The sequence below is a fragment of the Spermophilus citellus genome (genome assembly GCF_964194105.1).
Source record: "Spermophilus citellus genome assembly, chromosome: 1".
Lineage (NCBI taxonomy): Eukaryota > Metazoa > Chordata > Mammalia > Rodentia > Sciuridae > Spermophilus > Spermophilus citellus.
The window spans coordinates 92,900,099-92,925,014 of record NC_138182.1 but is presented as its reverse complement, the minus strand read 5'-3'; the positions used below and the strand labels follow the sequence as shown (position 1 = coordinate 92,925,014).

Genomic DNA, 24,916 nt, shown 5'->3' with positions numbered 1-24,916 from the left:
AGATGTCTACATAGCGGTCCCAGGCCAAGATGGAGAGAAACAGAAGTTCAACACATGTACAGAAAATTACCAAGAAGATCTGGGTTGCACAACCAGCCACTGAAATATCCCTATTGGCACTGAGAGAGTTGATACAGGCATTGGGGACATTGATGGAAATAGTTTCCCTAACAAGATACCCAGGTTGGTCAATGGGAATACTGTAAAATAAATGAAACTCAGATTACAGATATCAGGAGAGCCCAGTGGGAGAAATTCAGTAACCATGGTGGCATTAGCCATTTAGTGGAAATTCTAGTTGTCTGTGAAGATAAAGAGACAAGAGATGGGAAGCCAAAATATGATTAATACAAATACCTGGTCCTGGGTCTATAGCTCAGTGGTAGAGCACTTGGATAGCATGTGTGAGTCACTGAGATCGATTCTTAGCATGTACATAAATTAAAAAAATAAATAAATAAAATATTAATGTTCATGGATAACTGAATATATATTTGAAAAATAATACAGTTAGTTTACACATTCATGTCCAACATGTTTTTTTTTTTTTTTGTACTTTTCAGTAGCTTTCCCTGCAGAGGAAGGTCACTCTTGGTTTTCTGATTTGTTTACTCATTTCTGAGCAGAGTGTACCTCCAAGTGCAGGTGTGGAGGTCTGCAGCCCAGGGTCTGGGTGTGACCTGCAGAACTTGTCCTCACCTCCCCATCAGGCCTCCCTGACTTCCTGAGACTCCCCACTGAGCACTTCTAGAGTGGCCTACTTCCTCTTCTCCATGACCATGTGGGTCACCATGCATTTCTTTTGTTCTCCATTTTAGTCACCTTCATTTTATTTCATTAATGTTACTGTCCAAAGTATTTTCTCATTTTTTTTCTACATAGATAATTCAAATAAAAATTTTTAAAAATTGTTTTATGTAATAAATGATTCATAATGTTGGAGTATTTATTCTCATGAACATGAAAAAAAATTCTCATGAGGAAAGTTATCCACCAAACTTTCCCATTCCAAGATCTCAGCTCTGGTGTTACAGTAAACTGAGGTGACCTGACTGCACCTGGCTTCTCTGCAGTCCCCTACTCTCCCTGCTGCTCCCCAGGACATGAGTGGTGCTGTCTCATGGTCACACACCATCAGAGAGGCACCTGTTCCTATTCCCACAGGGACTCTATTTTCTTCTTCAACAGATCAGAGTAAGGTCCTCATAGCCTCCAGATGACATTGTCCTAAACTTCTACTTTTACCCTGTTGTGTTTTTATTTCATGTTCAGCACCATGAAGTTAAAGATTACTCTGTCTAAAAATTAATTTGCCTTACTCTTCTTGACATCTTCTATTATATTTCTTTCTTTATTTTTATTTTCAATATTTTTATTTTGTTTATTCCTTTTTATGTGTTGCTGAGATTGAACCCAGTGCCTCACATGTGCAAGGCAAGCACTCTGTCACTGAATCACAACCCCATTCCTATATTTCTTTCTTCACAATATCATGATTATACAAAAAAATACTGAACAAATACACTGAAAGAAAGATTTTGCTCATAGTTCAACACTTCTGTAACAGCTCAGACCACTTCAATCCCAGGTCACCTCCACCATAATCTCCTCAGGGCTCTGTCATCCTGGGTCCTCCTCAGCACCTTGACAGGTTAAACACACTCACCCTTAGTAAAATGACCTTCCTGGTGAGCCTTCCTGGGCTCCTCTGGAAAAGTGTGTCTCCCAGGGAGATGGTGGGTGACCAGACACAGGTAGGGTGCAGCTAGTTGCACAGTGTGGGTGAAGTTCAAGAGGTCCTACTCAGTCTACCTGCAATCTGTTTCTTGTCATATCCCCCATTTCTCCATGACACAAACCTGAAGCTCAAGCCTGAGTGATGTTCTTGTTCACAGAATATCCTGGAACTTGCTGACATAGCCCTTTTCTACTGTGACATAATGGTTTAATTTTACCCATTTACTTTGTACTGGTCTTTAGAGGAGGTTCAAATGCAATCTTTTCTCTGGAAACTGCTGAATAATCTTAATTTTTCCCCCATTTTGTGTAGCATTAGAGATCAGTCTGTGGAAATTTGTTAAGCTGGGACCTTGTATCAGTCATATTTGTATTTTTTTAGATGCAAATGAAGCTGGTGGCTTTGTTGAATGACCACTCACGTGAACTGGCTTTCTGTATAATACTGGTTTACAAAGAAGTCTCTTCCAAACAGGCTCTGCACTTTCTACACTTCCTTAGCACACACAGTGCAGTCTGGTGGGAGGTCATGCAAGTGCACTGCCCTGTACACTTGAAAGGTAAGATCTATTTACAGCAGTAATCTGTCAACAAACATTACTGATGACACCAATAGGGCCACAGTTGTTTCACATGGTGACATTTTGGAAAGAAGAAATATATTGGTATTTTTAGGTAATTTGTTTACCATGATAGAAATTATAAAAAAATACAATTTGACAAATTTAGAAGGTGATGGGTCATGAGACAAATCCATATGGAAAATCATGCAGCTTCTCATTCTTCAATTCTGTCTTCCAGGCACTCCAGGGGTCCTTGCTATCATCCCCTAAACACTTGTGTCAAATATAAGATGGAAAAATAAACATGTTTTCAAGATCTGGAAGCTGGCATAGAACTACAGATATATTTCCTTCATTTCTGTTCTCTTTTTCCTACTAAACAATGTACTGTTTTAGTTTCTTCAGAAGAATTTAGTAAATTCTCCAGTAAGGAGTTTAATCACATGAGCTTAATTTATGTCATTTTTGCTTATTGCTTTAACTACAACTTGAACACTTCTCCAAATTTGACTTTATTTTTTTCATGGATCAGTCTCATGAAACTTCAGATTTTGGATGTGATAAAATATATGAATCATGGCCTAACTTGCATAGATCATCAGAGTGTTCCTGCAGATCTACAAAATGTGATTTCTTTGTGAATCTGGATTTTTTAAAGTAAGAAATAAGCTTTAGCTTTTATTGTTTGACCTCAATAATTTTAGAGTGTTCAGAACTACATTGTCCTGTAAGGAGTGCAAATGCATATGTAGAATTTGGTATAAAAACAAAAGTTTGGAATCAAAATAAAACCATGATCAGGTAGCATGAAGTTCAGAAAAATAAGTTTGAGGAAGAGTTATCATATTTTTAATGGCAATTATTTCAAGAAGGGCTGCCGCAAGCACATTCCTCTGCAAGTGGGGAAGCTGGGAGTTTTCGCATTTGGTAGTTCTCTTGGTAGTGCTTACAATAAGGAAATGTGTGCTAATTCTCCCACATGGACAGTGGATGGCACAGTGGAACTTCTGTGCTGGACATCATGCTTAGTCACATTGAGAATCCAGTAACACTAAGGAGAAACTGGTGATGCTCACTGTGTGTTTTCATCTCTGTCCTCCTTCACCTCAGTGTGAGTTAGGGGTGTTTATGGTGATCAGTTAACACTGAGGGTGATGGGCAACACTCACTCACTCCTCAACCTGTAAGTGGGAAACATCTAAGGCTGTCTGCAGTTCAGTAGCAAAATTTCTTATCATTGAGATGAAATACATGTGTCATGAAGTTAAATTTGTAACAGTTTGTGGTTATCAATTCCATATTATTTACCACATGGCAAAACTGTACAACTTTCAACTATCTCTTGTTCCCAAATATCCAAAAATTTTTAAATGAACCATCTAATCCATTACACATAGTCCCTGTTTATCTTTACTTTGGAAACCACTAAGTATAATCACCATGTTTGAATATATATGTTCTGATTATTTTGTATGACTAGAATTATTAAATATGTGCTATTTTTTATGATTTGAATCAGCCTGGTGTTTTCAAAGAAAGTCCACATTGTAGCATTTATCACTATTTTATTTCTTGAATGGATGAATTAGGTTCCATTATATGTATACATCAGCATTTTCAATATCGACCTATTGATAGATGATTTCCCTTTGTTCTGTTAACCCACTGTAGGATTTGTTGGTGATTTTCTGTACATGCTTATTGTATGCTGGGATTGATACATACGAATATGGTCTATTCTGGTCTTGGTGTCCTGTGGAATTTTTTGGCTAGATTTTGTTGAGAAGGTTTGCTATGTTCTTGTCAGGAATATTGTATTGAGCTCTACTTTTCTTGTTCTGGCATTTTCTTCATTGTCTTTAGCTACTAACCCCATACCTTGTACCTATTTTAAAGAAAAAAAAATGTGTGTTAAACAAGCCAAATAGACAAAGTACAAAGATCCTGTCTCTACAGACACCAAGAATGATATTCACCTTGTCTTGAGGCCACAATGTCTGTAAGATTGGAGAACTAAATGAGCAGGCATGTCACTGGATGGACCCAGGGTGTTCACAGGCTAGTAAAATAGTGCAATGTTAAGGACTTCACTGCAATGGTGACAACATTAATTACTATGTCTACAGGGTTATTTGACTTGAACACCCATGGACTATGAAAAGATGGAAAATGTCCAGGAATAGAAGTCAGTATTTGACTTGGCCACTGGTGGAATGATTAACAGATATCCTAAAAAGTAACTAAGGTATGTTTTACCTATTATAATTGTAGGTGTACAGACCACACTGTCTGAGGCCGAGGACGGAGAACATAGAAGGAACTCTGAGTATGATGAGCCACAGAGGTAAGACCGCTGAAGGACAGTCAGAGAGTGATCAGAGAGCATCGATCCCCTGTCTCATTCATGGTCTTTAGCAAAACCTGGGCCAAAGCCAGCAGCCTCCATGCCTTATGAATATCCCACCTGATATGTGGAGAGCAGGACCTGGCACTGGTGTTCAGAACAATGTAGCTTGTAAAAACAAAAAACAATCTTATGGTTACTGGTCTTTGTTTTTTTCTTTTATTTATTTATAAATTTATATTTCCACTTCTAGAATAACCTTTTCTGAATATCTGGGGCATGCGTACAAGAATGTAAAAAGTGTTATGAAATAAAATCAAGTCAACTGTCTAGAGACAGCTTAATGGAGAAAGTTTAAGTTTCATGGAGAAAGGGAGACATGGGTGGTCACCTTCCCTTCATGTCTATCTGTGTTCTCCCAGGTGAGGGATCCAAGATAAAAAGCACACCTCTGGTTTTTATATCTACGAAAAGGAATGATTAGGGAATCAGGAAAGAAAGTTATGAATAATAAAGAATAGTGTTTTAGTCAGTTTCTTTCTTTCTTTCTTTCTTTCTTTCTTTCTTTCTTTCTTTCATTTTTGGCTGTGCTTAAAGGACTAAACCACACACAATTATAGAAGAGGAAAAGTTTATTTGAGGGCTCACAGTTCAGAGCTTTTAGTCTATATAAGGCCAGGGTCAATCCTCAGGGCCTGAGGTGAGGCTAAACATGTTGTGAGAGTGTGGTGGAGGGAAGACGCTCACATCACAGTGATCAGGAGGCAGAGAGAGACTCCACTCTCCACATACAAATATAGACACCAAATCCATGGTCTAATTCCCACCTCCCCGAGCCACACCCCACCACTTCAGTTACCACTCAGTTAATCCTCATCAGAGGATTAAATCACTGATTGGTTAAGACCCTTACAACCCAATCACTTCTACTTGGAATCTTCTTACATTGTCTCACAACTTAGCTCTCAGGGGACACCACATTCAAACCCTAACAAATGGGCATCAGCTTCTTGGAGCCCTCTAGGAGTCCAGTGGTCACAGTACTGATCCCCGTGCAGGCCACGGAGTGAAAGGAGCACTATACCCTGAAGTGGACAAAATCACAAAAGAGTCACACCAAGGCACATTATAATAAAAATGCCCAACATACAGAATAAGGAGAGAATTTTAAAAGCCATGAGAAGTAAGAATCAAATTACAAATAGGGAAAAACCAATTAGAATAACAGCAGATTTTTAAACACAGACTCTAAGCTAAAAAATTAAATACCCTGAATGTTAATGGCTTAAACTCACAAATCAAAAGACTTAGGCTAACAGATTGGATTAAAAAAATCAGCAATATGCTGCCTCCAGGAGACTCATCTGATAGAAAAAGATATACACAGACTAAAGATGAAAGGTTGGGAAAAATAATACCACTCACATGGACTGAGGAAGTAAGCATGGGTTTCCATCCTCGTATCAAATAAAGTAGACTTCAAGCCAAAGTTAATCAAAAGAGAAAAAGATGAAAATTACATACTGCTCAAGGAAACCATACCAACAAGCCATAAAAACCATAAATATATATTCCCCACAATCATAAATATGTATTTCACAAACAATGGAGCAGCTATGTTCATCAAATTTTTCTCTAGTTCAAGAGTCAAATTGACCAAAACATAATAATCTTGGATGACTTAGCACACTACTCTCACACTGGATAGATCTTCCAAACAAAAATTGAATTAAAAAAACTAGAGATCTCAATAATACAATTAATAACTTTGACTTAACTGACATATAGAGAATACTTCAACTAGCATCAAGTGGATACACCTTCTTCTCAGCAGCACATGCATCCTTCTCTAAAATAGACCATAAAATAAGCCACAAAGCAACTCTTAGCAAATACAAAAGAGATAATACCCTACATTTTATCAGATGATAATTGAAAATCAATTACAAAATAAAAAAGTAAAAATTACTTCAACACCTGGAGACTATACAATATGCTACTGAATGAACAATGGGTTACAGAAGATATCAAGGAGGAAATGGAAAAATTCCTAGTGGTAAATGAGAACATAGACACAACATATTGAAATCTCTGGGAAACTATGAAAGCGGTACTAAGAGGAAATTTCATTGCATGGAGTTCATTCCTTAAAAGAAGAAAAAGTCAACAAATGAATGAACTCACACTACATCTCAAAGCCCTAGAAAAAGAAGAACAAATCAACACCAAAAGCAATAGAAGACAAGAAATAACCAAAATTAGAGCTGAATTCAATGAAATCAATGCAAAAGAAACAACTCAAAAAAACTGACAAAACAAAAATTTGGTTCTTTGAAAAAATAAATAAAATTGACAAACCTTTAGCCATGCCAATGAAGAGAAGGAGAGAGAAAACTCAAATTATCAGTATATGTGATGAAAAAGGTAATATCACAACAGATACTACAGAAATACAGAGGATAATTAGAAATAAGTTTGAAAACATACACTCCAAAAAAGTAGAGCATTTGAAGGCATTGACAAATTCTTAAGTCATACAATTTGCCCAGAATAAACTAGGATGATATACAAAATTTGAACAAATATCAAGTGATGAATGGAAGACACCATCAGAATTCTATTACCAACCAAGAAAAGCCCAGGACTGTATGGATACACAGCCAAATTCTACAAGACTTTTAAAGAAGAAGTAACACCAATAGTCTTCAATTTATTTCAGTAAATAGAAAAAGAGACAGCATTCCCAAACTCATTCTATGAAGCCAATATCATCCTGATTCCAAAACAAGGCAAAGACACATCAAAGAAAGAAAACTTCAGACCAATATCTCTAATGAACATAGATGAAAAAATTCTCAGTAAAATCCTGGCAGATCAAATACAAAATCATATCAAAAAGATCATACACCAAGATCAAGTGGGATTCATCCCAGGGATGTAAGTTTGGTTCAACATACGAAAATCAATAAATGTAATTCATCACATCAATAGACTTAAAAATAAAAATCATAGGATTATCTCAAGAGATGCAGAAAAAGAATTTAAAAAAATACACCTCCTTCATGTTCAAAACACCAGGAAAACTAGAAATAACAGGAGCATATCTCGACATCATAAAGGCTATCTACACTAAGCCCCAGGCCAACATCATTCTAAATGGAGAAAATTGAAGGCATTCCCTCTAAAAACTGGAAAAAGACAGGGATGTTTTCTTTCTCCACTTCTATTTAACATAGTTCTTGAAATACTGGCCAGAGCAATTAGACAGATAAAAGAAATTAAAGGGATACACATAGGAAAATAAAAACTCAAATTGGCACTATTTGCTGATAATATGATTCTATACCTAGAAGATGCAAAAAGCTCCACCAGAAAATTTCTAGAATTAGTAAATGCATTCAGAAAAGTAGCAGGATATGAAATCAACACCCATATATCAAAGGCATTTCTGTATATCAGTGAAAAATCCTCTGAGAAGAAAATGAGGAAAACTACCCCATTCACAATAACCTCAAAAAAAGAAAAAAGATACTTGGGAATCAACTTAACAAAAGAGGTGAAAGATCTATACAATGAAAACTACAGAACCCTAAATAGAGAAATCAACGAAGACCTTAGAATATGGAAATATCTACTTTGCTCTTGGATAGGCAGAATTAATATCAAAATAACCATACTACCAAAAACACTATACAGATTTAATGCAATTCCAATCAAAATCCCAATGGTACTCTTCATAAAAATAGAAAAAGTAATCATGAAATTCATCTGGAAAAATAAGAGACTCAGAATAGCTAGAGAAATCCTTAGCAGGAAGAGTGAAGCAGGTGGCATCACTCTAGCAGAACTTGAACTATACTACAGAGCAATAGTAATAAAAAAAATGGTATTGGCACCAAAACAGACTTGTAGACCAATGGTATAGAATAGAGGACACAAAGACTAACCCACAAAATTACAATTCTATTAGACAAAGGTGCCAAAAACATGCATTGCAGAAAACATAGCCTATTCAAAAAATGGTGCTGGGAAAACTGGAAATTCATACACAACAAAATGAAATTAAACCCCTATTTATCAACATGTTCAAAACTTCAACTCAAAGTGGATCAAGAACTCAGCATCTAATGATAAAAATAAATAGGAAATAAACCAGAGACCCTGAGCCTAATAGAAGAAAAAGTAGTCCCTAATCTTCATCACTTGGGATTAGGCCCCAATTTCCTTAGTAAGACTTCTATAGTGCAAGGATTAAAACTAAGAATCAATAAATTGGATGGATTCAAACTAAAGAGATTCTTCTCAGCAAAAGAAACAATCTGTGAGGTGAATAGAGAGACTACATCTTGGGAGCAAATTTTTACCCCTCATACATCAGATAGAGCATTAATCTCTAGCGTATATAAAGAACTCAAAAAGCTAAACACTAAAAAGCAAATAATCCAATCAATAATTGGTCCAAGGACCTGAACAGAGACTTCTCAGAAGAGGACATACAATCAATGAACACATTTATGAAAAAAATGTACAACATTGCTAGCAATTAGAAAAATACAAATCACAACTACTCTAAGATTTCATCTCTCTATCTATTATGAAGACAAACCACATAAGAATTGGTGAGGATGTGGGGGAAAAGGCACAGTCATACATTGATGGTGGGGCTGCAAATTGGTGAAGCCAATATGGAAAGCAGTATGGAGATTCTTTGGAAAACTTGGAATGGAACCACCATTTGACCCAGCTATCCTTCTTTTCAGTCTATACCCAAAGGACTTAAAAATAGTATACTGCAGCAAAACAGCCACATCAATGTTTATAGCAGCACAATTCACAATAGCAAAACTGTAGAACCAGGCTAGATGCCCTTCAGTAGATTAAGGTATAAAAAAAAAAGTGGCATGTACACACAATGGAATATAACTCAGCAGTAAATGAGAATAAAATCATGGCATTTGCAAGTAAATAGATGGCATTGGAGAAGATAATGCTAAGTGAAGTTAGCCAATCCCCCCCGCCCCCCAAAAATGTGGAATGTTTTCTCTGACATAAGGAGACTGACTCATAGTGGGTAGGGAGGGGGTGTATGGGAGGAATAGATGAACTCTAGATAGGGAAGAGGGATAGGAGGAAAAGGGAGGGCCAGGGGACTAGCAAAGATAGGACAGATGGATGGGAGGGGAAGGGAGGGAGCAGAGTGTTAGCAAGGACGGTGGAATGTGATGGACATCATTATCCAAAGTACATGTATGAAGACATGAATTGGTGTGAATATACTTTATATACAACCAGAGATATGAAAAAATGTGCTCTATATGTGTAGTATAGATCATAATGCATTCTGCTGTCATATATAACAAACAAAAATTTTAAAAAAATATATAAATAAAACTCTACCAACAACAAAAACAGCAAAATTACTATCACAAATATAGAGGTTTACATTACAAATTTAAGAAAAGTGAGAGAAATGTAATCGTTGGTATGGCCCAGGCACATTGCCAGACAACTATGGTCCATTTCTCCAATGATTATTAGGACTAAATAATTATCACAAACACTACAGGAGTAATATGTGTGGAAGACAAACCATCAGAAAGCTGACATCAATTCATGAACATAATCAAAGACTGGTCCCTGTCATGGCCAAAGAAGCACAAGCTGCTGTTCCCTGTGGAAAGTTGTGAAGGTTGGGACACAGGGTGCATTAACCATTGCACTCTCTTTACTTCACAGAAAGGAGTCTCTTCTTCTTGCCTGGTCCAGATGGAGAAAAATATTACTGTTAAATTCTCTACATTTTGGCTATAACTTCTTTAGGATTTGATTTTTATATATATTTTTAAAGTAAATAAATTGACACAATTATGGATCACAGTGTTTACAAGTAGGTTCTACACTGTTCTGAATAACAGCAAATAATATAAGAATAAGCTATCTCCAGATTTGATAGGTAGAGTTTTCTTTGGTGTCAGTATTTGATATAGGTAATTGACATATGGGATGATTCTTTAAAATATATAACCATGACTGATTTCAGCAAATATATTAAATTATATTTAATTGTTAAAAGATGCATTGATGAAATTACACATTCTATTATGGGTGCATGGAAACAATATGGTAAGTCACAGAAATATATCTTATGAAATAACTCAGCTTCTAATGATGTAATACAAAAGTAGACAGTGTAACTTGTAAAGTTCAAACATGAAGAGTATGTATCTAATTAAGAACCATGATCCATGAAATTAGGATGAAGCTGAAAGGCATCTTCATAATTTCCCTGAGAACAACTCTTTTCCCGTTACTCTCTTCACAGTTTCCTTTACCTGTTTGTTCCTGAGACTGTAGATGGGAGGATTCAGGAAGGGAGGAACCATGGTGTAACAGGCAGAGAGATCCAGGATTTCGAGTGTGTCAGAGGTTGCTGAGGACCTCAGGTACATACCTGTGATGGAACTGAGGAAGAGGGACACCATGAGGATGTGAGGGGTGCAGGTGGAGAAGGCCTTCCCTGGGGCTCTGGCGGGAAATTTCAGCACATCAGAAAATATGCAAATACATGACATGGCAATAAAAAGGAAGCAACCACCATAAATGACCACAGCAGGGACAAGAATAAGGACTTTGTTGCTGGTGGTGTCAGAACAGGAGAGCCCCAGCAGAGAGGGGACATCACAGAAGAACTGAGGGACCACGTCTGACTGGCAGATAGACAGCCAGAATATGTTCCCTTGTTCACACCTGCATAGAGCAGACCACTGAGCACGGTGGCCAGGGTCATGCAGACACAAATCTGAGGGTTCATGATGAGGGGGTATTGGAGGGGCTGGCAGATGGCCACATAGAGGTCCCAGGCCATGATGGAGAGAATCAAATCTCTAAGTATGCACAAAGAGACCAAGAAGATCTGTGTTGCACAACGTCACTGAAATGACCCAGTTGAGAGTGAAAGAGTTGTCACAGGCATTGGGGACAGTGATGGAAATGAAGCATATGTCCAAGATGGACAGGTTCCTGAGGAAGAAGTACATGGGAATATGCAGAATTTGGTCAGCAGTGGTGATAATGATGATGAGAAGGATCCCTAACAAGGTACCCAGGTAGGTCATTGGGAATACTGTGAAATAGAGGAAACTCGGATCCCAGCCCTCAGGAGAGCCCAGGAGGAGAAATTCAGTTACCACGGTGGCATTGGTCATATGTTGGATATTCTGGTTGCCTGGTAAGATAAATAGATGAGAGAGGAAGCGAAAAATAATTCATACAATTATTTTACATATTTATGTCCAGAGTGTTTTCTTGTAGTTTGCATTAGCTTTCCCTGTATAGGAAAGGTCACTCTTGTTTTTCTGATATTTTTAAACATTTTTAAGCATAGTGCACCTCCCAGTGCAGGTGTGGAGGTCTGCAGCCCATGGTCTGCATGTGGCCTTCAGAGCTTGTCCTCAGTTTCCCATTAGGCCTCATCTGACCTCCTGAGACTCCCATACAGAGCACTAGCAGTCATCATTCACCTTCTCTCCTTCTTGAGCAACTGTGTGACAGTGTGTTCTCTAATTCTGTAATTTTATTACCTCATTGTCTTCCATAAATGCAATTTCATCACTTTTTTGCCTTTTTATAAACACTAAGTAATTCAAATTATAATTTATAAATATTTTTGTAGGAATGGTGTCAGAGTAATTATCATCATGAACATGAAAAACACACACATGCTCAGCCAGACCTTATTCAGCTCCCTCAGGGGCTATTCTGCTCTCCAGCAGATCAGTGTAAGTTCTTTAGAGAATAAGATTCTACTAAACTTCTACTTTTTTACCTTAATATGTTTATATTCAGTGCTCAGCACGATGAAGTTGAAGATTCCTTTGTCTAGACAATCATTGATCCTTTTCTTTTTGACACTTTCCCTTATATCCCATTCTTCTTAAAGTTATCATAAGTGTACAAAAAGATACTGACTGCATTCCCTAAAAGGAATGTTTTGCTCATAGTTATAGCACTCCTGCAGCACCTCAGACTGGTTCAATCCTTTGTCACCAAAATCATTATCTCCTCAGCCCTCTGCAACCTGGGTCCGCCATAGCACCTTGCCAAGTTAAACACACTCACCCTTAGAAAAGAAATCTACCTGATGAGCCTGCCTGGGCTCCACTGAAAATGTGAATGTCCCCCAAGGACATTGTTGGGTCACCAGACTCATGAACATTACTGTTAATTTCACAGTGTGGGTGAAGTTTAAGGGGTGCTACTTAATCTACCTGAAATCTTTTGCTAGCCCCATCCCCCATTCCTCCCTGACACGAACCTGTACTCACATTTCAGTGACCTCCTTGTTCACACTATATCCTGGATCTTGTTGACAGAGCCCCTTTTCTATAGACATAATTGATTTAATTTTTCCCATTAGTATACACTGCACTTTAAAGAGGCTGAAATGCAATTTTTCTCTGAAACCCTTTCTTAGCCTCTAATTTTACTTATACTTTTCCGTTAGTGTTAGAAGTTGACATGTTATTTTACCTTTTAGTAAATCTATATGTACTAATACCCCAAATCACTGGTATAGAAATTCTTTGATTTTGGACCTTGTATCATTCATCTTTTTATTCTCTTAGTAGCAAGTAACTGACTTCATGCATAGTAGTTAATAAAAAATGCAATGTAACACAATTGACTAACTGCTAACATGATCTAAGTTTCTTGATTCCACTAATTTACAAGTGAGTACCGTCTAAGTCAGTGATGTCCTTTCTTCACTTCTGTAAGAAATACAGTGTGTGTTCCTTTGAAATAACATACCCCACTTCTGTGCAGAAAGAAAGATTGTTTCAAATCAGGTCTTGACAAATATTTACTAATGATTTATAATATGGGAAAATCTGCTACAGATACTGAGTTTTAGTAAAAGATTGTTTTTTTAAAGCATGATTTGAGTACTATGAAGGAAAAAAATAAAATTGTACATATATAAAAATTCAAATTAATATGAATAATTCTGAATGTGATATATGATGACACTAACTAATAAGGAAATCTGCCAGACTTTTTACCCTTTAACCTGGATTCCAGGAGCTACAGGAGCTCCTGTTGATCACCCCAGGACATCCTGTCACATACAGATGGGATGTCAACATGGGTTCAAATCTAGAAGGTACATATGACTACAGAGACATTTTCTTTCATTATTATTATTTTTTACACTAAGCCAAATACTGCCTTTCCTTCTTCAATAGAATGTAGCAAATTCTCCACAAACCAGTTTGAGTTACATTAACTTACTTGATGTCCTACTTTGTGTGATTTAGCTATGGTTTGATAAATTCTTCTGAATTTGACTTTAATTTTTCATGTATCAGTCTTCAAATACTTCCATTTATGGAGCACCAATCCAAAGTCATGTATAAATACAATTAAATACATGTACAAATCACCACCTATTTTTTACAGAAGGCCTCAGATTATTTCAGTAAATTCTAAAGATAGGATGACTTTCTAAACTTGGATTTTAAAAATAAAAGTATGGCTTATGTTGTATAGATTGACCTTAATATTTTGGTGTGATTTAATACTACCTTCTTATTTAAGGGGCAAAAATGCCTATAGAGAATTCTCTCATAAAGACAATAAGATGAAGGTATAAATAACAGAAAGGGTTGGTAGAAGTGAGTGTCAGCAAAATGTGTGTGAGGAGAACTAGCATGTTTTAACTCCAGGAACATGAAGAGGGACTACCCAAGTCTTTGTAAGTGGTAAAAGCTGAGAGTTTTCTCTTTTTAATTTCTCTTGATAGTGTTTCAAATAATTATTTATATAATAAATAGAGCACTTCAAAACTGCAAATATTATTTGGTTTGGAAGACACAAAATAAAGTATTTTCTAAATTATATTTTCCATATTAGGAATTATCGATTAGTGTCTTTGATAAGCCATTAAAATGCTGAGGCACATATATTCTGAAAATAAAAATATGCTTCCAAGTGTTGCACAACTTTATTTTTATATTTACACCACTGGACACACACATCCTCTTAGTCATACATAACATATATTTAGCATAAAAACTTAAGGATTTAATTGAAAACTTGGGCATGGTGGTGTATGCCTATAATCCCAGCAGCTTAAGAGGCTGAGACAGAAAGATTTCAAGTTCAAAGCTAGCTTCAGCAACCTGTCAAGACCCTATTTCAGAATAAATATTCAAAAGGGGTGGAATGTTGCTCAATAATTGAGCAGCCCTCGGTTTAATCCCTGACACCAAACAAACAATGGAATAATTGAAACATGTATTTTTGAACAAAACAAAGAAAGGAGATAATATTAAAAATATTTCAATGAATCTTTCCTACCTCATTAAATATATTTCCCACAGTAGTTGACTTATGTGCATGTGTATCAGTTATATAATATCATTCCTATCTACCTACATATCCTATACCATGTTTTGCATTTTATTCTTGTTGTCTAAATGTGAATGTATTTATTAGTATTCTATGGAATTTCTGTGCAAACTAACTGGGTGTTATCTAAGTAAAAGTTAAAGTAATCTGAAGAAAAAAATTTTAAACCAATAAGAAGCAACATGAGGGACTATTACACACTTAACTTCCATACACCATGCAGATGTCCCCCAAATCCCTGCGTTACTATTGCAGCAGTTGCAATCACATAACAACATAATGCAGTTATAAAGACTCTCTGTGCTACCTGTGTTCTTCTCAGAATTCACCAAACTCTTCCTGGGCTAGCTGACTCTTTGGATGAAATTGCAATTTGCAGAGCAGAATAATTATGAATCTTAGATGCATTTGGACTCTAAATGCCAAGTACTCACTCCTGAGTGTCACCTGTTCTCCATGATAGGTGCAGTACTACATCTCCCCTTGGCTTCTCCCATCCACTGTGTCTGCAGCCAGGGTGGATCTGTCCAGTCAACCCAGTGCCATATGGGTTGTGTGGAGCTCAGTCACCATTGTTTTATGTGAGCATGGTACCTAGCCAGTGGGAGTAGGGCCCCAGGGAGCCCAGAGCTCAGCCTGCAGAGGCAGAAGGAGGCCTGAGCCACCACCAGGCAGTGGAATCTGCAGAGCCCAGGAGAGAGGACCTGGCCACGTGCCAGCATGGACAGTGGATGACACATGGGAACTCCTCTGCTGGGCATTGACTTTAGTCATTATTGATAAACTAATGACACTGAGGAGAGACTGTTGGTGCTCATTGGGTGTGTTTTCATCTCTGCCCTCCTTCACCTCAGTGTGAATTAGCAGTAGGTGTTTGTATGGATTAGTTAACATTAAGTGTGGTGGGCAGCTCTAACTCATTCACCAAACTTTAAGAGGGAAACATCTAAAACTACCTCCAGTTCAGCAGCAAAAGTTTCTTATCATTAAGATGAAATCCACATGATTTAAAATTAACCTTTGTAATAGTTTATGGTTCTCAAGTCAGTGTGAGTTACCACACTGAATAATTGTACAATTTCCAGCTGCATGTTTTTCCAAAATACTTTTTTACTTTAAATTGGCCACCTTATCCATTCCACACATTTTCCATATTATCCCTGACTTCAGTCACTGGAGAACACTAAATGTATTCTGTATCTTTGAATTTACATATTTGTGAAATTGCATATAAATAAGTCACTCTGTATATGATGTGTATTCTGGCTGAAGTGAGCGTAACATCATTGAAATTAGTCCACTTGTAGCATGTATCATTTGTTCATTTCTGAAAGATGAATGACAAATAATTATTTGCATATGCCAGAAATATTTTAATCAATATATCTATTTGTGGACATATTTTTCATTCTCTAGTATAATTTGACTGAATGTTTGGTTATCTTATATTTTGCTGTATTTGACTTCTCTGGTAAACACTCTACACTCTCTCCGATTATGTTTAGAACCTTTTGGTGAGCTTTGCATTGCTGTGACAAAAATACCTGAACAAAAACAAAAAACAGCCAGGCACTGTGGCACATGAATATCATCCCAACAGCTCCTGAGGCTGAGGCAGGTGATTTGCGAGTTCAAAGCCAGTCTCAGCAACAGCAAAGTACTAAGAAACTCAGAGACCCTATCTCTAACTAAAATACAAAATAGGGCTGGGGATATGCCTTGGTGGTTGAATGATCCTCAGTTCAATCCCCAGTACTGCAAAAAGAAAAATAAAATTCCTTAGATGCTCTCAGCCACTTTCCTGATGTCTCTGTGTGAAATGCTTAGCATCTCTTTAGGTGCTGGTATCTATTACAATTACATCTTCCTTGGCCCTAGTTTGTTAAACAATACCTTTAAAACTCTGATCCAATTTGTTTTTTAACTCTACTAATATAACAACTGTTTTTTTTACAATTCAATATATCTCTGGTATTAATTTAAATAATTCTAAAGTCTTTATAAAACTTAGAAAAGTCTGAATATTCTGGCATAATAGTCTCGTCATGAATATTACCATAAGACACACTATAGAATAAGTTACTACATCTTCTTATTGGTTGCTAAACTCTCATCAAATTTCTAACTATGTGTTGTTCCAAGTCTTTTGTCTTCTGAAGTTTTGATTCTACAAAGCACTGAAAAACATAATCACAATAAAGTTTGTAACAAGTACTCTTAAATATTGTTTCCTTAAAGGGTAGAGTTAATATTTCAGAAGAGCTCACTTTTCAGTAGATATCTTTCACATAATTTATATTACTATAAAAAACCTATTTCTTTGTTCATGACTAATACACAAAGAAAATGGTTTTGTAAATTCTGCAGAAATTTTATAGCATTCTCATGCACCTGCAGGGTTTTGTGTTATTTGACAAAAGATTTGAGATGTCACAAAGTTCTTATACCAATGTTTCCATTTTTCGTATCTTTTGCTACCAGATCTTATGATACAAAATATCTTAAAATAGGTGTTAAATATCCAACAGTTTTTATCAAGACGGACACCTTTCAATACAACAAGTGTTTGCTTCTTAGTTTGAATCCATGCCAATTGTTGATTCTTCATTTTCTTTTTTGAGCTTTATGAGTCTTGTTAAGTAAGTCCAGTGCTAAGCTGACATGATAAAAATTTGGTCAGACTTTTAGAATGGAGTCAAACTAAAAAGCTTTTTCTCAGAAAAGAAACAAAGTATAACATGAAGAGACATCCTATAGAACGAGAGATAATCTTTACCACATGCAACTCAGGTAGAGCACTAATCTCCAGGATATATAAAAAACTCAAAAAACTTTAAAAAATGAGAGGAAAAAAACCCCCAAATAACCCAATCAACAAATAGGCTAATTATCTGAACAGACACTGTAAAGAAGAAGAAATACAATTGATCAACAAATATATGAAAAATGTTCAACAACTGCAGCTATTAGAGAAATGTAAATTAAAATTACTCTAAGATTTTATCTTACTCCAATCAGAATGGAAATTATCAAGAATACAAATAAGCATTGGCAAGAAGGTGGGTAAAAAGATGCACTCATACATTGCAGGTAGGACTGAAAATTGGTGCAAACATTCTAGAAAACAGTATGGAGATTCCACAGAAAAATTAGAATGGAACCACTGTAAATAATCTCAAAGAAAGGAGACATAGAAACAAGGTGCAGAAGCAGGGAAGGAGGCAGAGTGGCTCCTTTTCCAAGCAGCCACATTTATTTATAACAATAGGTTACATTAGGTCATTAGTACCATAACCACATTATTGTTTAGAGTATCAGGAAAGTTGCTTATTCTGTAGTTTCATTTCACAGTTACAATATGCGACGTAAGGAGCTTTGTGCAGTTCTCAAGAAAGTCCATTTTCTGAAGTTACTATTAGGTGGGCAGCTCCAGGAGCACCAAAGCTTGATGAAACATGGTAGTTATCTAGCCAACAAATTTTTCTATTCCCAGGAGCTATGCGCCTAAGATCAAGATGGAAACCCTCATGAAGAGCATTATTACAGTGGCCAGGCATCCTGTGTCTTTAACATGGAAGTTTTCCAGCAGCCAGGCATTCTGCACCTTTGCACAGAAACTTTCTAGCCACCAAAGTGCCACAGTCATGAAGGTTATCAGAGACCCAATCTCAAACACAGAACTCCTACAAACCACCACTTGACCCAGCTATCCCACTCTTTGGTTTGTATCCAAAAGACAATGTCAGCAAACTATTGTGACACAGCTACATCAATATTTATGGCAGCTCAATTCACAATAGCTAAACTATGGAACCAACCTAGGTGCCCTTCAACAGAATTGAAAAAGGAAATGTGGTATAAATAAATGGAATATGACTCAGCATTAAAGAAGAATGAAATTATGGAATTTGCACGTAACTGGACAAAGCTGCAGGATATCCTGCTGATGGAAATAAGCCAATTCCTAAAACCAAAGGCCCACCGTTTTCTCTGATACACAGATGCTGATCTGTAATGGTGGGAGGGCTAGGGAAGAATGGACAAACTTTAAATTGGACAGAGGGGAGTGAGGGTAGGGGAGTGTGAGGTGGGAAGACAGTGGAATGAGGACATTTTTATTCTATATACACGTGTGATTGCACCACACATGACTCTGCCTCATGCACAGCCAGAGGATGAGAAGTTGTGCTCTAATTATGTACAATGTGTCAAAATGCCTTCTGCTGCCATGTAAAACTAATTAATTAGGACAAATAAAAAAATTACCATCTATACAAAAAAGAACTGATGTGTATAATTTAATACCTTTCCAACTTTTTACATTAAATTTAAAATTAATTTAACTAGCCCTCTCATCCATGTAAAATGTCTACTCACTAGCATTCAGTAAGCTACAGTTGTAGAGGAAATGCATATAAAGTTAGAATTTACAGAACTTATCTGGGGTTCTTTGAAGGTCTTTCTGTTCTAGTAAGGAACATTGAAGCAGTGAGAATCGGAAGCCATGGGACACAGTGAGGGGATGGTTGGATCCTGTTAAGAAATTTAAGGTTTCCTATAGCGGTCAGTGCTGGGGTGCTCTTTTGCTCTTACCACAAGAATTCCCTTGCCTAAAATCTTTAATAAGTGTATTCATCAATTAATCATATATGTTTATTATTTTGTATTTTCTTATGTAATAAGTACATTTATGTTTTTCTCCATATTTTCATATTATTGTAATGTTGAACAAATTGTTTTTCTGAATTTGTAATTTAAAATCTTGAATGTAATATCATATAAATATTTTTTCTCATTGTTTTATATAAGTAAACCTAGATAAACTTGTCCTTCAGCATATGTCAGTTATTATTGACAATTATCGAAGTATATGCCAGTGAGGGCACTAGAATATTGGGGAGAAATAACTTTTAGGAGGTGATAAAAGACTGCCACAAGACAGGTGTGGTGTAGCAAGCCTGCAATCACACTGCCTCAGGAGGCTAAGGCAGGAGGATCAGAGGTTCCAAGACAACATTAGTAATGGAGCAAGGCCTGAAGCCACTTAGCAAGTCTCCATTCTAAGTAAAACACACACAAAAAAGGACTGAGAATGATACCTTAAGTTCAATCTTTGGTTAAAAAAAGAATAAGAATGAAAATGATGATGATGATGATGATGATGATTATGATGATATAATAATAATAATAATAATAATAATAATAATAATAATAATAATCAGAGAGAACATACACTGCCATAAAGTTTTAGTGAACAAGTATAGACAGATGTACTTTAAGAAGTACAGTAAACTGGGGGAAATTTAAGAGTTGACCCAAGTCAGAAATTTAGGCAAAAATATTATGGTTCACCATGTCATAATTTTGAGGCATGACACATTAGCATAGATGTCACAGAAGTAACATGTATAGGAGGTAAAACATCAGAGCTGACCTGCAACTCATGCTCCAGGCTTTGTCCCCCACACTAGTCACTCATGGACATAATCAAAGACTGGCAGCTGCCACTGCCAAGGAAGCACTGGGTGCTCTTCCTGGTGGATGTATATGACTGTTGGGACACAGGGTGTGGTAAACATGGCCCTCTATGTATTCATGGACAAGGAATTACTGTTCTCATGTTCCAAATAGATTGGTTATAACTTCTATAGGATTTAATTATTGCATATATTCAAAGTAGTTAAATTGATACAGTTATGTACCATGGTGCTTAGTAATTTGCTTGATGTTTCTCTGAATAAGAGCATATTATGTGAGTGTAAGTTTACTTCAGATTTGATTGGTAAATATTTCCTCTGAGACAGTACTTGATACAGGTACTGCAATGTATTTGGTGAATCTTTAATGCATTTTTCCACAAATGATTTCAACAAATATATTAAATTATATTTACTCATTAAAAGACACATTGATTAAATTACACATTTTATAAAGGATTCATGGAATAATAGGTAAATGAAAAATCAATTAATAAAGAAATCTCATATTCAAATAAAGTGACATTAGAGTAGGCAGTTTAACTTGTGTCACCCAGATATGAAGAGCATTTGGCCTAATCTTGAACTTACCTCAGAGAAATTAGGATGATGCTGAAAGACAGCTTTATCATCTCGCTGAGAACAATTGTCTAACCATTACTCTCCTCACAGCGTCCTTTACCTGCTTGTTCCTGAGACTGTAGATGAGAGGATTCAGGAAGGGAGGAACCATGGTGTAAAAGGCAGAAAGAACCAGGTCCTGGAGGGTGTCAGAGGTTGCTGAGGACCTCAGGTACACAGCTGTGCCAGAACTGAAGAACAAGGAAAACACGAGGATGTGAGGGATGCAGTTGGAGAAGGCCTTCCCTGGGGCTCTGGTGGGAAATTTCAGCACAGCAGAAAATATGCGAATGTATGACACAGCAATAAAAAGGAAGCAGCCACCACAAACAACCACAGCAGAGAAAAGAAGGAGGACCATGTTGCTGGTGGTGTCAGAGCAAGAGAGCCTCAGCAGAGAGGGGACATCACAGAAGAACTGGTGGACAACGTTTGATTGGCAGAAGGACAGCCGGAATGTATTCCCAGTGTGCATACATGCATACAGCAGACCACTGAGCAGGGAAGCTAGAGTCATGCGGACACAAAACTGGGCGTCCATGATGAGGGGCTACTGGAGTGGCTGGCAGATGGCCACATAGCGGTCCCAGGCCATGATGGTGAGAAACAGATATTCAACACATGCGCAGAAAATGACCAAGAAGATCTGGGTTGCACAGCCAGCCACTGAAATGACCCAGTTGCCAGTGAGAGAGTTGACACAGGCATTGGGGACAGTGATGGAAATGTAGCACATGTCCAAGATGGACAGGTTCCTGAGGAAGAAGTACATGGGTGTGTGCAGGTGCTGGTCAGCAGTGGTGACAGTGATGATGAGAAGGTTCCCTAACAAGGTCCCCAGGTAGGTCATCAAGAATATTGTGAAATAGAGGAAACTCAGATTCCAGCCATCAGGATAGCCCAGGAGGAGAAATTCAGTTACCATGGTAGCATTGGCCATTTACTGGAAATTATGGTTGTCTGAGAAGATAAAGAGAGAAGATGGAGGAACGGAAAAGCATGAATAATACAATTATAATGAATAATACAATAATATTCATGTCCAGAGTGTTTTCTTGTATTTTGTAGTAGCTTTTCCTGGAGAGGAAGGTAACTCTTGGTTTTCTGATATGTTTACTCATTTCTGAGCAGAGTGCACCTCCAAGTGCAGGTGTGGAGGTCTGCAGCCCAGGGTCTGGGTGTGACCTGCAGGGCTTGTCCTCAGCTCCCCATCAGGCCTTCCCTGACCTCCTGAGACTCCATGCAGAGCACTTCTTGGGTTGCCCAACTCCTCTCCTGCATGGCCATCTGTGTGACCATGTGTTATTTAATGTTCTCTTTAATAAATTAGTTGCTTTCATTCTCTTCCATAAACACATTTCTAACATTATTTTGCCATTTTATCAATTTTTAACAATTCAAATCATGAATAACTATTCAAATTATAATTATTTTTTAACATTTCTACATTGGAACATGACCATAACATTGAAGTACTTAACACCAGGAACATGAAAAACATTTACTCACGGAAAACCATCTCAAGAATTCAAACTTTCCCCTCAGGCTCACTGGACCATTTTGTGGAAAACTGGGGTGACCTGACTGACCTTGTACTCTCCTGCTGTTCCCCACTCTCCCTGCTGCTTCCCCAGGACATGGACAGGGCTGTCTCACAGCCTCATGCCTTCAGACAAGGACCTGTCCCAGCTCCCACTGGGGCTCTCTTTTCTTTGTCAACACATCAGTGTGATGTCTTTAAAGTCTCCTGGTTCCAGCCCAGCCTACATTCTCCTAAACTTCCATTTTTTACCTTAATATGTTTTTACTCTGTGTTCAGTACCATGAAGTTAAAGATTTCTTTTCCTATATAATAGTTTGCTTACTTCTTCTTAACACCTTCCATTATATTCCTTTCTTCTCAAAGACATCATAATTGTACACAATTATACTGACTACATTTCCTAAAGGAAGTTTTTGCTCGTAGTTAAAACACTTCTTCAGTAGCTCCAACAGTTCAATATTGAGTCTCCTACATTGTAATTTCCTCTGACCTCTGAAAACCTGGGTTCTCCTCAGCAACTTGCCAGTTTAACTACACTCACCCTTAGAAAAGCCATCTTCCTGTTGAGCCTGCTTGGGCTCCACTGGTAATAAATGTGTCCCCAAGGTTAAAGGGTTGGTGTGCGGACACAGGTAAGTTGGTGTTAATTTCACAGTGGGGGTGAATTTCCAGTGGTCCCATTCAGTCTACCTGCAATCTGTTTCTCCCCAGCCTGATTCCTCCCTGACACAAACCTGAAGCTCACACCTGAGTGACATCCTTGTTCACAGCATGCTCCTTGGACTTTGGGACTCAGCCTGTTTTCTACTTGACATGCTGATTTGATTTTCTCCATGACTATGTATTGGGCTAGAAAGGAGACTCAAATGATGATTTTTCTCTGGGAACTCTGTACAATTTAAATTTTTCCCACTTTTACGTAATGTTAGAAACAGTGCATCATACTACCCTTCACTAAATAAGTATGTATTCATCAGTCAAAACACTAGTACAAATTCCTTGACTTTGAACATTGTATCATTCACACTTTTCTCCTTTTAGTAGCAAGTGCATGACTTCCTGCCCAGTGGTTAGTGAACTAATTCCTGGTGACTTTGTTCACTGACTACTCACCTTCACTGGCTTTCTGTACTCTACTTATTCATAGATAATGAGCTTTCAAGCAGGCTCTGCCCCCTCCACACTGATGTAGCACATGCAGTGCAGGATGCTGTGAGGTCATGCAAGCCCAGGGGCCTGTGCACTTGCAAAGTCAGCTCTCTTTAAAGCAGTAATTTGTCAACCAGTGTTTACCAATGATAAAAATATGGCTACAGGTGTTTTAGATGCTGAAGTTTTGGAAAGAAGAAAGGTATTGGTATTTTTAAATAATTTCATTATCATGAGAGAAGTAATACAATGATACAAAGTGTAAGAAAGTAAATAAATTTGACTACTTCAGAAGATGTTCGGTGATGAGACAAATCCATATTGAAAACCTTGCAGGTTTTCACCCTTCTATACTGACTTCTGAGCACTCCAGGGGTCCTTGCCAACCACCCCTAGACATTTGTGCCAAATATAAAACAGACAATTCAATATTTATTTGGGATCTGGAAGCTAGCACAGAACTATAGAGACATTTTCTTTGTTTCTAGTTTTTGCTACTAAAACATGTACTGTTTTTGTTTCTCCAAAGGAACTTAGTAAATTCTCCATTTTGAATTGTATGAGCTTAATTGATGCTCTTCTTTGCTTATGTGATTCAACTCCAACTTGAAAAATTCTTCTCTAAATTTGACTTACTGTTTTCCTGGATGAGTCTCCTAGGAAAATTCAGATTATGGATGTGATACAATAAATATGTGAATCACCACTGAATGTCCATGGGCACTCAGAGTATTCCTGCAGATGTACAAAATATGGTTACTTTGTGAACCTAGAATGTATAACATAAGAATTAAGGTTTAGTTTCTGTAGCTTGACCTTAACAATTTTAGAGTGTTCAGAACTACATTCTCCTTTGAAGGGTAAAAGTTATCATTGAAAATTTCCTAAGAAAAGTCCAAAGAATGGGTCATAAGTAAAGCAAATCTCTGAGCCTCAGGAACAAAAGTAGGAGAAATTAGCATGTGTTTAACGCTCAAGTATAAGAGGGTTGGCTCCAAGTGCTTTCCTCCTAAAGTGGGGACAGCTTGGAGCTTTCCCTTTTGTTACTTCTCTTGACAGTGCTTAACATGAGGAA

The 24,916-nt window shown here is 37.3% G+C and overlaps 2 pseudogenes across 2 annotated transcripts; both read right to left on the bottom strand.

Annotated features, from left to right (window-relative positions):
* Positions 1-10,919: 10,919 nt before the first annotated feature.
* Positions 10,920-11,849, bottom strand: LOC308644425 (olfactory receptor 14C36-like; annotated as a pseudogene). The gene has a single exon. The product of its transcript is annotated as an olfactory receptor 14C36-like (transcript).
* A 9,307-nt stretch (positions 11,850-21,156) lies between these two features.
* Positions 21,157-22,089, bottom strand: LOC308644369 (olfactory receptor 14C36-like; annotated as a pseudogene). Its single transcript has one exon. The product of its transcript is annotated as an olfactory receptor 14C36-like (transcript).
* Between the last annotated feature and the right edge of the window lie 2,827 nt (positions 22,090-24,916).